The sequence below is a fragment of the Eulemur rufifrons genome, chromosome 12 (genome assembly GCF_041146395.1).
Source record: "Eulemur rufifrons isolate Redbay chromosome 12, OSU_ERuf_1, whole genome shotgun sequence".
NCBI lineage: Eukaryota > Metazoa > Chordata > Mammalia > Primates > Lemuridae > Eulemur > Eulemur rufifrons.
This window is the reverse complement of record NC_090994.1, coordinates 25,096,183-25,105,453: the sequence shown is the minus strand read 5'-3', so window position 1 is coordinate 25,105,453 and position 9,271 is coordinate 25,096,183. Positions and strand designations below refer to the sequence as shown.

Genomic DNA, 9,271 nt, shown 5'->3' with positions numbered 1-9,271 from the left:
TCTCTATTTTGTTCCACTGATTTATGTGTTTATTTTTATGCCAATACTATGCTGTTTTGGTTACTATAGTCTTGTAGTATAATTTGTAGCCAGGTAATGTTATGCCTCCAACTTTGTTCTTTTTGCTTAGGATTGTATTGGCTATTTGGGCTCTTAAAAAAGAGCCAAATAGAATTAAAAAATTCTATTGTTTGCTTCCAAACAATTTTAGGATTTTTTTATAATTATGTGAAAAAATGATATTGTATAGAATAGAAATTGCATTGAATCTGTAGATTGCTTTGGGCCATGTGGTCATTTTAACAATATTGATTCTTCTAATCTGTAGATGTTTTTCCATTTCTTTGTGTCATCTATGATTTCTTTCATTAGAGTTTTGTAGTTTTCCTTGTAGAGATCTTTCACCTCCTTGATTAAGTATGTGCCTAGGTTTTTTTTTTTTTTTTTTTTTTTTTGGTAGCTATTGTAAATGCGATTGAGTTTATGATTTGGTTTTTGGCTTGGTCATTATTGGTATTTAGAAATACTACTGATTTTTGTATGTTGATTTTGTATCCTGAGACCGTATTGAATTCATTTATAAAATCTGGGAATCTTTTGGAGGAGTCTTTAGGATTTTCTAGATATAAGGTTGTATCATTGGCAAATAGAGATAATTTGACTTCCTTTTCTCCAATTTAGCTGCCCTTTTTTTCTTTCTCTTCCCTGATTGCTCTGGCTAGAACTTCCAGTACTATGTTGAACAGAGTGGTGAAAATGGGCATCTTTGTCTTATTCTAGTTCTTTAGGGGAATGCTTTTAGCTTTTCCCCACTCAGTACAGTGTTGGCCATGGGTTTGTCATATATGGTTTTTATCATTTTAAGGTATGTTCCTTCTATGCCTAGTTTGTTGAGGGCTTTTATCATGAAAGCAATGTTGGATTTTGTCAGATACTTTTTCTGCATCTATTGATATGATCATATGGTTTTTGTTTTTAATTCTGTTTATGTGGTGAATCATATTTATTGATATGCATATGTGAATCATCTTGCACCCCTGGAATAAAATCCACCTGATAATGATTTGTTATCTTTTTGATGGACTGTTGGATTCTGTTTGCTAGTATTTTGTTGAGGATTTTTGTGTCTATATTCATCAGGTATATTGGTCTGTAGTTTTCTTTTTTTGTTGCATCCTTGCCTGGCTTTGTATCAGGGTGATACTGGCTTCATAGAATGAGTTAGGGAGGATTCCCTCCTCCTTGATTTTTTTGAAAAATATGGAATGCTTCATGAATTTGCATGTCATCCTTGCACAGGGGCCATGCTAATCTTGTCTGTATCATTCCAATTTTAGTATATGTGCTGCTGAAGCAAGCATTGTATAATAGGGATTATTCAATAAATATATCACAATTCACTTTTTTATTCATGTGATTGATGGAAATCTTTTTCCAATTTTTTGTTATGATAAATATTGTTACAGTTAATATTTTGTATGTGTCTCTGTGTACAATATGTGTGTGAGAGTTTTCTTAGACTACATATCTATTAGTAGAAATTCAGGATTGAAGACCTATCTTTTTTTTTTTTTTTATTAGAGATAGAGTCTTGCTTTGTTGCCCTGGCTGGAGTGTAGTGGTGTAATCATAGCTCACTGCAGCCTCAAACTCCTCAGCTCAAGTGATTCTCCTGTCTCAGCCTCCCGAGTAGCTGGGACTACAGGAGGGAGCCACCAAACCCAGCTAAGGCCTGCATTTTTAACTTGACCATTTTCAAATTGCTCTCTTGCATACATGAGAGAGCAACTTCTCACTCCTATGTTCTTGCCACTACTTGTCTTCAAACTTTTGCAGTATGAACGTGAGATAGTTTCTCCCTGTTCTAGTTTAGAAGTCCCTGGTTACTGGTGAAATTTTGAACATTTTCTTTTGTTTATTGACCATTTCTCTTTCCTCTTCTTTTTGTTGCCTGCTCATATGTTTTAACCATTTTTCTGCTGTCAGTTTTCCCCTTAAATTGACTTGTAAGCTGTTGATAAATGCTAATTTCAATCCTTTGTTAATTTTCTGCATCAAAAATACCAAATTTTAACTTTTCTTGGGATCAAGTTTATCAGTCTTTTCCTTAAGATTTGTGTTTTCTGTGAAGTCATGAAGATTGTGTTGTCTTTTAAAAGTTTTTAAGTTTCACCTTTTACATTTAGGCTTTAATTCACTTAGAAGTGATTTTTTTTGTGTAGGGAATAAAGAAAGTGGTTTCTCTTTTCCAAGTGGGTATCTCCCTTTATTAAATAATTAATCTTTGCTCCATTCATGTATGATGAATGCCACCTCTGCCGCATACCAAGTTTTCATGTATGTATGGATCTGTTTTGGGACTCACTAGACAGAATATGTGAGTGAATGTGTGTGTGTGTGTGTGTGTGTGTGTGTGTAATTCCTGATGCAGACTTACACTATTTTAATTACTATGGCTTTATATCTATTCATTTGTGATTCTTTGCTGTTCATAGGAATTTTAGATCTGCTTATCAAGTTCATAAAAATTGTGTTAGGATTTTGATGGAATTGTATTGAATTTATAGATTATATTTTGGTAGAATTAGCATCTTAATAATATTGAGTCTTTTTATTGTGAACTTTGTATTCACTCCTTTGTTAATGTCTTTTATTTATTATGTCCCTTATTAATGCTTTGTAAATTTTCCAGTAAATGTATCTTATATTAGTATATTTTTGTCATATTTATACATAGATTCTTTATAATTTTCATTGCTGTTGTAAATGGGACTTATTTTCCTATTATATCTCTAATTGGTAATTGTCAGTGGAGATGTAAATTTTTAATTTTTAAGTGTTGCTAATATCTGTTATCGCTTATAATAGTTTATAGTATTCTTAAGTTTGTTCTTTATGAAGAAAATCTTACCATCTGGGGATAAGGGCAGATTTAAATAATCTTTTTCACTTATTTGCTTTATTCCTGTATCTTACCGTATTGGCAAGGGCCTACTATGTAATGTTGGATGTAAGTAGTGATGGTGAATGTCTTTGTTTTATTCCTGACTTTATTGTTAATGCTTCTCAAATTATACCATTAATTATGATGTTTAATAGATTTTTGTATCATGTTCAATAATATAGGTTATGATATTAAGGAAGTCATGTCCTATTCCCGATTTCCTAAGAATTTTTTTTTTAATGTGAATGGGTGTTGACTTTTATCAGATGTCTTTTCTGCATCTATTGAAATGATCAAGTCCCTTGAATGTTTTGGAAAGCTCACCCTTAAAACATTCTGGCGCTGTGCCTCTTGTAGGGAAAGGCTTTTGATTATCAATTCAGTTTCTTTAAACTTTTTTGTTTGTTTATTGAGGCTTTCTATTTTTTCTTACGTCAATTTTGGTAATTAATGATTTTTATAGAAATTCACGTACTTTATCTACATTTTCTAATCTATTAGCATTTAATAACATTACTATCTAAATTTTTTTAAAGACTACTGTTCTGAGATCATATCCCTCATTTTTTTTTAAATATTGTTGATTCATGCCTTTCAGTCTTACTGCAGGTTTGTACTATTAATGTTTAAAAACCCATCTTTCAGTATTTTTAATACTCACTGTGATTTCTTTGTGTTCTATTTAATTTTAGCTTTTAACTTTATTCTTTTCTTCCTTCTATTTTCTTTGATTTATGATGTGTCTTGTCTTGCTTTGGGAATTGAATATTTAATTATATATCTTTTTTTTTTTTTTTTTTTTTTTTTTTTGTTGAGACAGAGTCTCACTTTGTTGCCCAGGCTAGAGTGAGTGCCGTGGCGTCAGCCTAGCTCACAGCAACCTCAAACTCCTGGGCTCAAGCGATCCTACTGCCTCAGCCTCCCGAGTAGCTGGGACTACAGGCATGCGCCACTATGCCCGGCTAATTTTTTTTTTTCTATATAGATTTTTAGGTGTCCATATAATGTCTTTCTATTTTTAGTAGAGACGGGGTCTCGCTCAGGCTGGTCTCGAACTCCTGACCTTGAGCAATCCACCCGCCTCGGCCTCCCAGAGTGCTAGGATTACAGGCGTGAGCCACCGCGCCCGGCCTAATTATATATCTTTAAAATATTTTTTTGCTCAGTGATTTTAAAGCTATGATTTTAGCTCTAATAACAATGTATCTCTGTCCCACTAGTTTTCATATGTGCCACTTTTGTTGTTATTCAGTTCTAACATTTAACATTTCCATTTTTATTTCATCTTTATTCCATGAGTTATTTTGGAGTTCATTTTAAAATTTCTAAACATGATTTAAAAAAACTATCTTCTTATTATCTCCTAGTTTAATTGCAACAAGATCAGAGAACATGGTTTGTATAATATTGATTCTTTGAAATCACTTGAAACTTTCATTGAAACCTAAGATATGTTGAATTTTTATAAAAAATACATATATAATTCAAAAATTATGTTCCCCATTTTTGGGTAGAAAATTCTCTCTTACGTGTATATGTGTTTCAAAGAAAGTTGAGTTTAATATTTGAGATTACAAATTCTGTGATTACTGAAAATTGGGACATTTCTTCCATGTTATTTTTTTCATTTCATTGTCCCTTTCTTTGCTTTTTTGTGCCCCACATTTCCTTCTTTTGATGTATTTATCAATAACATTTTCTATATTCCCCCTTTTTCTTTCTCAGATAATTTGGAAGCTCTGGGTGATATTTCTGTTCTTTGGAAACATTCATACTTAAATATAAATTTTTTGCAACTCAGTCTATCATTATTCAGTGTGTCTGTCTTCTTCCAAACATGACAGAGAACTTATCAAATATTGACAACCCAGTGGACAACTCTTTCTCCTCTGTATTACAACTCTAGCATCTTAAAGTTGTTATTTAGAGAAGGGTTATTGAGAGCTTCATATGTAATTTTAAATTTTGTAGTAGCCAATTAAAACAAATAAAAAGAAATAGTGAAAACAATTTTAATAATATATTTTCTTTACTTCATGTCCCAAATATTATCATTTCAATATAAGAAATCATTAATGAGATATTTTACATTCTCTTTTTATACTAAGTTTTCAAAATCCTGTGTATATTTTATACTTTATCGTATCTCAACTGAGACCAGCCACATTTCAAGTGTCCAATAGCTACACATAGCTAGTGGCTACCATATTGGACAGCTCAGGTCTAGAGTTTTCATTTTTGCATATTTTAAACACAAAAGTTACCTATAATTATTAGTTATAATATATATGGTTAAATTTACAAGCCAATGTATCTGTTTCTGTGCTCACTATTATTTTTTAAATGCCATACCTTTGACTTGATTTGCATTATCTTTTTTGTGGAAGCACATCATTTGTAGTTCTTTTAGTGAGAGCCTTTTATATATAAACTTTCAAACCTTTGTAGGCTTGAAATGTTCTATTTTCCCCTCACGCTTGAATAATGATTTAGCTCATTACAATCCTACATTAATAGTCATTTTCCCTCAGGGTTAGAAAGATATTACTCCATTGTCTCTTGCCTTCAAACAGTGGGCCTGGCTTCTGCCCCTGTCTTGTTTAGGACACTTTCGCTGCCTTTTTTCTTTAGAGAACTGAATACTGGAGTCACCTGCCTGCTTCTAGAGGGAAGCCCAGTGGGCCCATAGCTTCAGCCTTACTCACTGCTCTGTAATTTATCTTCAGTTTCTGATCTATGGTGATGCGTCTCTTATTTTTGAACTAGCTATAGCTTTCTAGTATTCTGTTTTACATTTTATCTATCATTAATAACGGTGTGTCAAAGTATGAGCTGATAGAACCGTCTTGTCCAGAAAGCAACAACTTTGTTAAAGTGGAATCTTAGCTATTTTATTTATTATTTTGTTGTATCTTTTATAATATCTATCCTTGTATTCATGGTATATAGGAAAACAATTGATTTTTGTACACGTATTTATAATTACATGCTTTCCTTTCTAATTAGTTCTGTTCATTTTAAAAGTTTATAGATAAAAAGTAATTTGCAAAAAATTGATTTTCTCTTTGCCTATTCAGACATAATTTGTATAGATTCCTTTCCTAATTTTATTACATAGGTTAGAACTTTTGTATTAGTTAACCGTGGTGATAGCTAATATCCATGTCTTGTCCCTGACTTTAAAGAAGATTTATCTAATGTCTAATCGTCAAGTATATGGTAGTGAAACTTGATCCAAAATATTCTTGATTAGGTTAAGGGAGTAGCTTTTTATTTCCAGTTTACTGTCTTTAAAACAAGTCAGAAATAGTTGTTAAGATCTTTTAAATATTTTTTATTTGCCCTCAAGATATTCATATGTTTTGACTTATTATTTTGCTAATGTATATTGATTTAATAAGATTGAATCATCCTTCATTCCTGGAATAAACCTTATTTGGTCATGGAGTATTATTCTTTTATTATACTGCTGGATTCCATTGCTAATATTTTAGTTAGAATTTTAGATTAAAATAACAAGTGATATTAACTTGTAGTTTTTCTTTTTGTGCATTCTTAAGTTTTGGTTTGAGAGTTATGCAGACTTTGTAAAATTAACTGGGAAGTTTTCCATCTTTTCATATGCTCGGAGAAAGTTTAAATAGCATGGGAATTATCTCTTCCTTGAAAGTTTGAAAGAAGTCATCTGTGAAACCATCAGATTATTGTTTCTAAATTGTTATTTTTACATTATGTATCTTCTATTTCCAAAGTAATTTTTAACGTTTGCAATTAGTTATTTAACCAGACTTGCAATAGTTATTCAAACTTAACCCTTTGTTTGTCTGGTTCGTTGTCATCATTTGCAGCACCACACCACCACCCTCCAACTCTCATTTAAAGGATTTTTTTTTTTTTTTTTTTGGTCAGACAGGGTCTTGTTCCATTGCCCAGGCTGGAGTGCAGTGGTGTCGTCATAGCTCACCGCAGCCTCCAACTCCTGAGCTAGAGTGATCCTTTTGCCTCAGCCTTCCAAGTAGCTGGGATTACAGGCACATGCCCCCATGACCAGCCAATTTTTAAAGTTTTTTGTAGAGACAGAGTTTTGTTAAATTGCCTAGGCTGGTCTTGAACTCCTGGCCTCAAGTGATCCTCCCACCTCAACCTCCCAAAGTGCTGGGATTACAGGCATGAGCCACTGCAGCTGGCCTCATTTAAAGGATATTTTAAGACTTATTAAGGAACTACAAATAGTCAAATCCCTTGCTCATGTGATTAAATCTTTCCTCTATGTTAATACATGAAAGATAATTTTCATAGGAATAAATCTTGGGCCACAAATTCTTCTCAAAACCATGTAAACTTTACTTCTGGCATTTAGTACTGTAGCATACAATTCTAAACCAGTCTAGTGTTCCTTTGAAGATACTCTGTTGCCCAGGCTTGTCTTGAACTCCTGGGCTCAAGTGATCTTCCTGTTTTAGCCTCACAATTAGCTGGGATTACAGGTGTGAGCCACCATGCCTGACTTGAAAATATATTATCCCTAGATCTTTAGAGAATTTTTATCTGTATCTGATAATTTAAAAATTCTAAGATATGCTTAGACTTGGGTCTCTGCTCGTGGATATTTGGCTAGAATGTAATTTACTCTTTAAATGTGTATTCCCACATCTTTTTCTTTTTTGCTTTTTAATGTATTTTATTTGCTGATATATAATGTAGTTTGTTTGCTGATATATTTTGTTTCTTTATAAGTCTTTCTTATCTCATCCATGTGTCTTTTCCTCTTATCTTGTTATCCTTTCATCTGTTTGTTTTTTTTCTTAAAAATGCTTGCTTCTGTTTTTGTAGTCTTTTGAGAATGCCAAAAAGTTTTATGAATTAGTTTTTTGAGTCTTGCATTAAATAATTTTCAGAAGTATGTTCTGTTCCTGGATCTTTGGATTATGTTTCCTCTCATTCTGCTGCATTTTTGCATGAACATTGTGTTGGTTTGTTTCCTTTACTCTGGAATCCTTGTGAATAAGACCTGTGCTGACGCAGAGCTTTCCAACAGATTTGGAGAATCACTCCCAGTGCTCCCACATCCCCTGCCCAGGTCCACTGTCAATGCGCTCAGGGCCTGGCCTGTGGGGGACATGAATTGCTGTCCCTTCTCCGCAGCCCTCCCCGCCCCACTGCTTTCAGGAACTGCCCACTGCTCTTCTGGGAGCCCACTCTCCCCTGCTCCCTCCATAGGGCCAGGTGTATACCACGTGACCCCACCTCCAGGCCACCTTTAGGGCAACCGACAGACAGAGACCAGGGTATTTAGTCTTTCATAGGAATTTCAAAATTAGAAAGACGAGGAGAGATCTGTTTCTCTCTGGTTAGCTGAAGCTGTGACCTGAAATTCAGGAACTGCTGGCAGCCATGTTGTCTGTCATGTGGATTGGAGAAGTGGAGAAAGCTGACCCAGAGAGAGAAAAAGAGATGAATAAAGACTGTAAACAGGAAGAAACTAGGACAAGAAGGCGTTTATATGTATGGAAAAGGGGAAGCTAAAAGAACTTTGGGGCGTTGGATTGGGATTGGAAGTGTCATCATGAACTCATGGGCACACACACACAAAAGCTCCAGCCAAATATATAGATGATTATGAATGGACGTGTGTGTCTGCTTGGAGAAATGGCTGAGTGCAAGCTGGGGCAAGGGAAATACAAGATGAGCCTGGAATATCTTATTACATTAGAGAGTAAGCTATCTTATTTAAAGAATTAAGGGGACATGTCAAAGGGACACAGCGGCCAGCTTGAGGGGGCTCCCACTGGCCAAATTTAGGACAATATGAGCATTAAAATAAACAATGAGAGTATCAGGTTACAACCTATTGAATAAAATAGAAACTCCAAGTCCATATTGGTATAAGTAAATAAATAAATGAATCAATATACAAATGGAGGAGAAAGGAAAGCTCTTCCAATTAGCAAGAATATCACCTAATAGTAATATGATTTGGTAAGCATCATAAAGGTAGTTGATATAGGTAGGAATTGTTGATGGATCCCAAGACTGGAGGGTGGAAATTTGAGGATAAGGGACAGAATATCGGTGTAATGTCAGAGTATCTCCCAACAAGATACTAATCAGATACAAAGGGGAAATCGTGACTCTTACAGTGGAGAAACCCGGCAGATACCAGGTTTGGTCAGGTCGTCAAGGGTAACGTGATGGGCACTGGGACAAACCCACATAGTCTTTATACCTGTGTGCTGTGATCAGGAGAGAGCAGCAGCATTTCTGGGATAAGGTCTCAGAATTTTGAAAAACATTGCTCCATTATCTTCTAGTATTTCTGTTGAAAAG

The 9,271-nt window shown here is 34.1% G+C and overlaps 1 non-coding gene across 1 annotated transcript; it reads right to left on the bottom strand.

Moving 5' to 3' along the window:
• Positions 1-1,254: 1,254 nt before the first annotated feature.
• Positions 1,255-1,357, bottom strand: LOC138393844 (U6 spliceosomal RNA). Its single transcript, XR_011235253.1, has one exon. It is a non-coding gene; the product is annotated as a U6 spliceosomal RNA (small nuclear RNA).
• Positions 1,358-9,271: the final 7,914 nt, after the last annotated feature.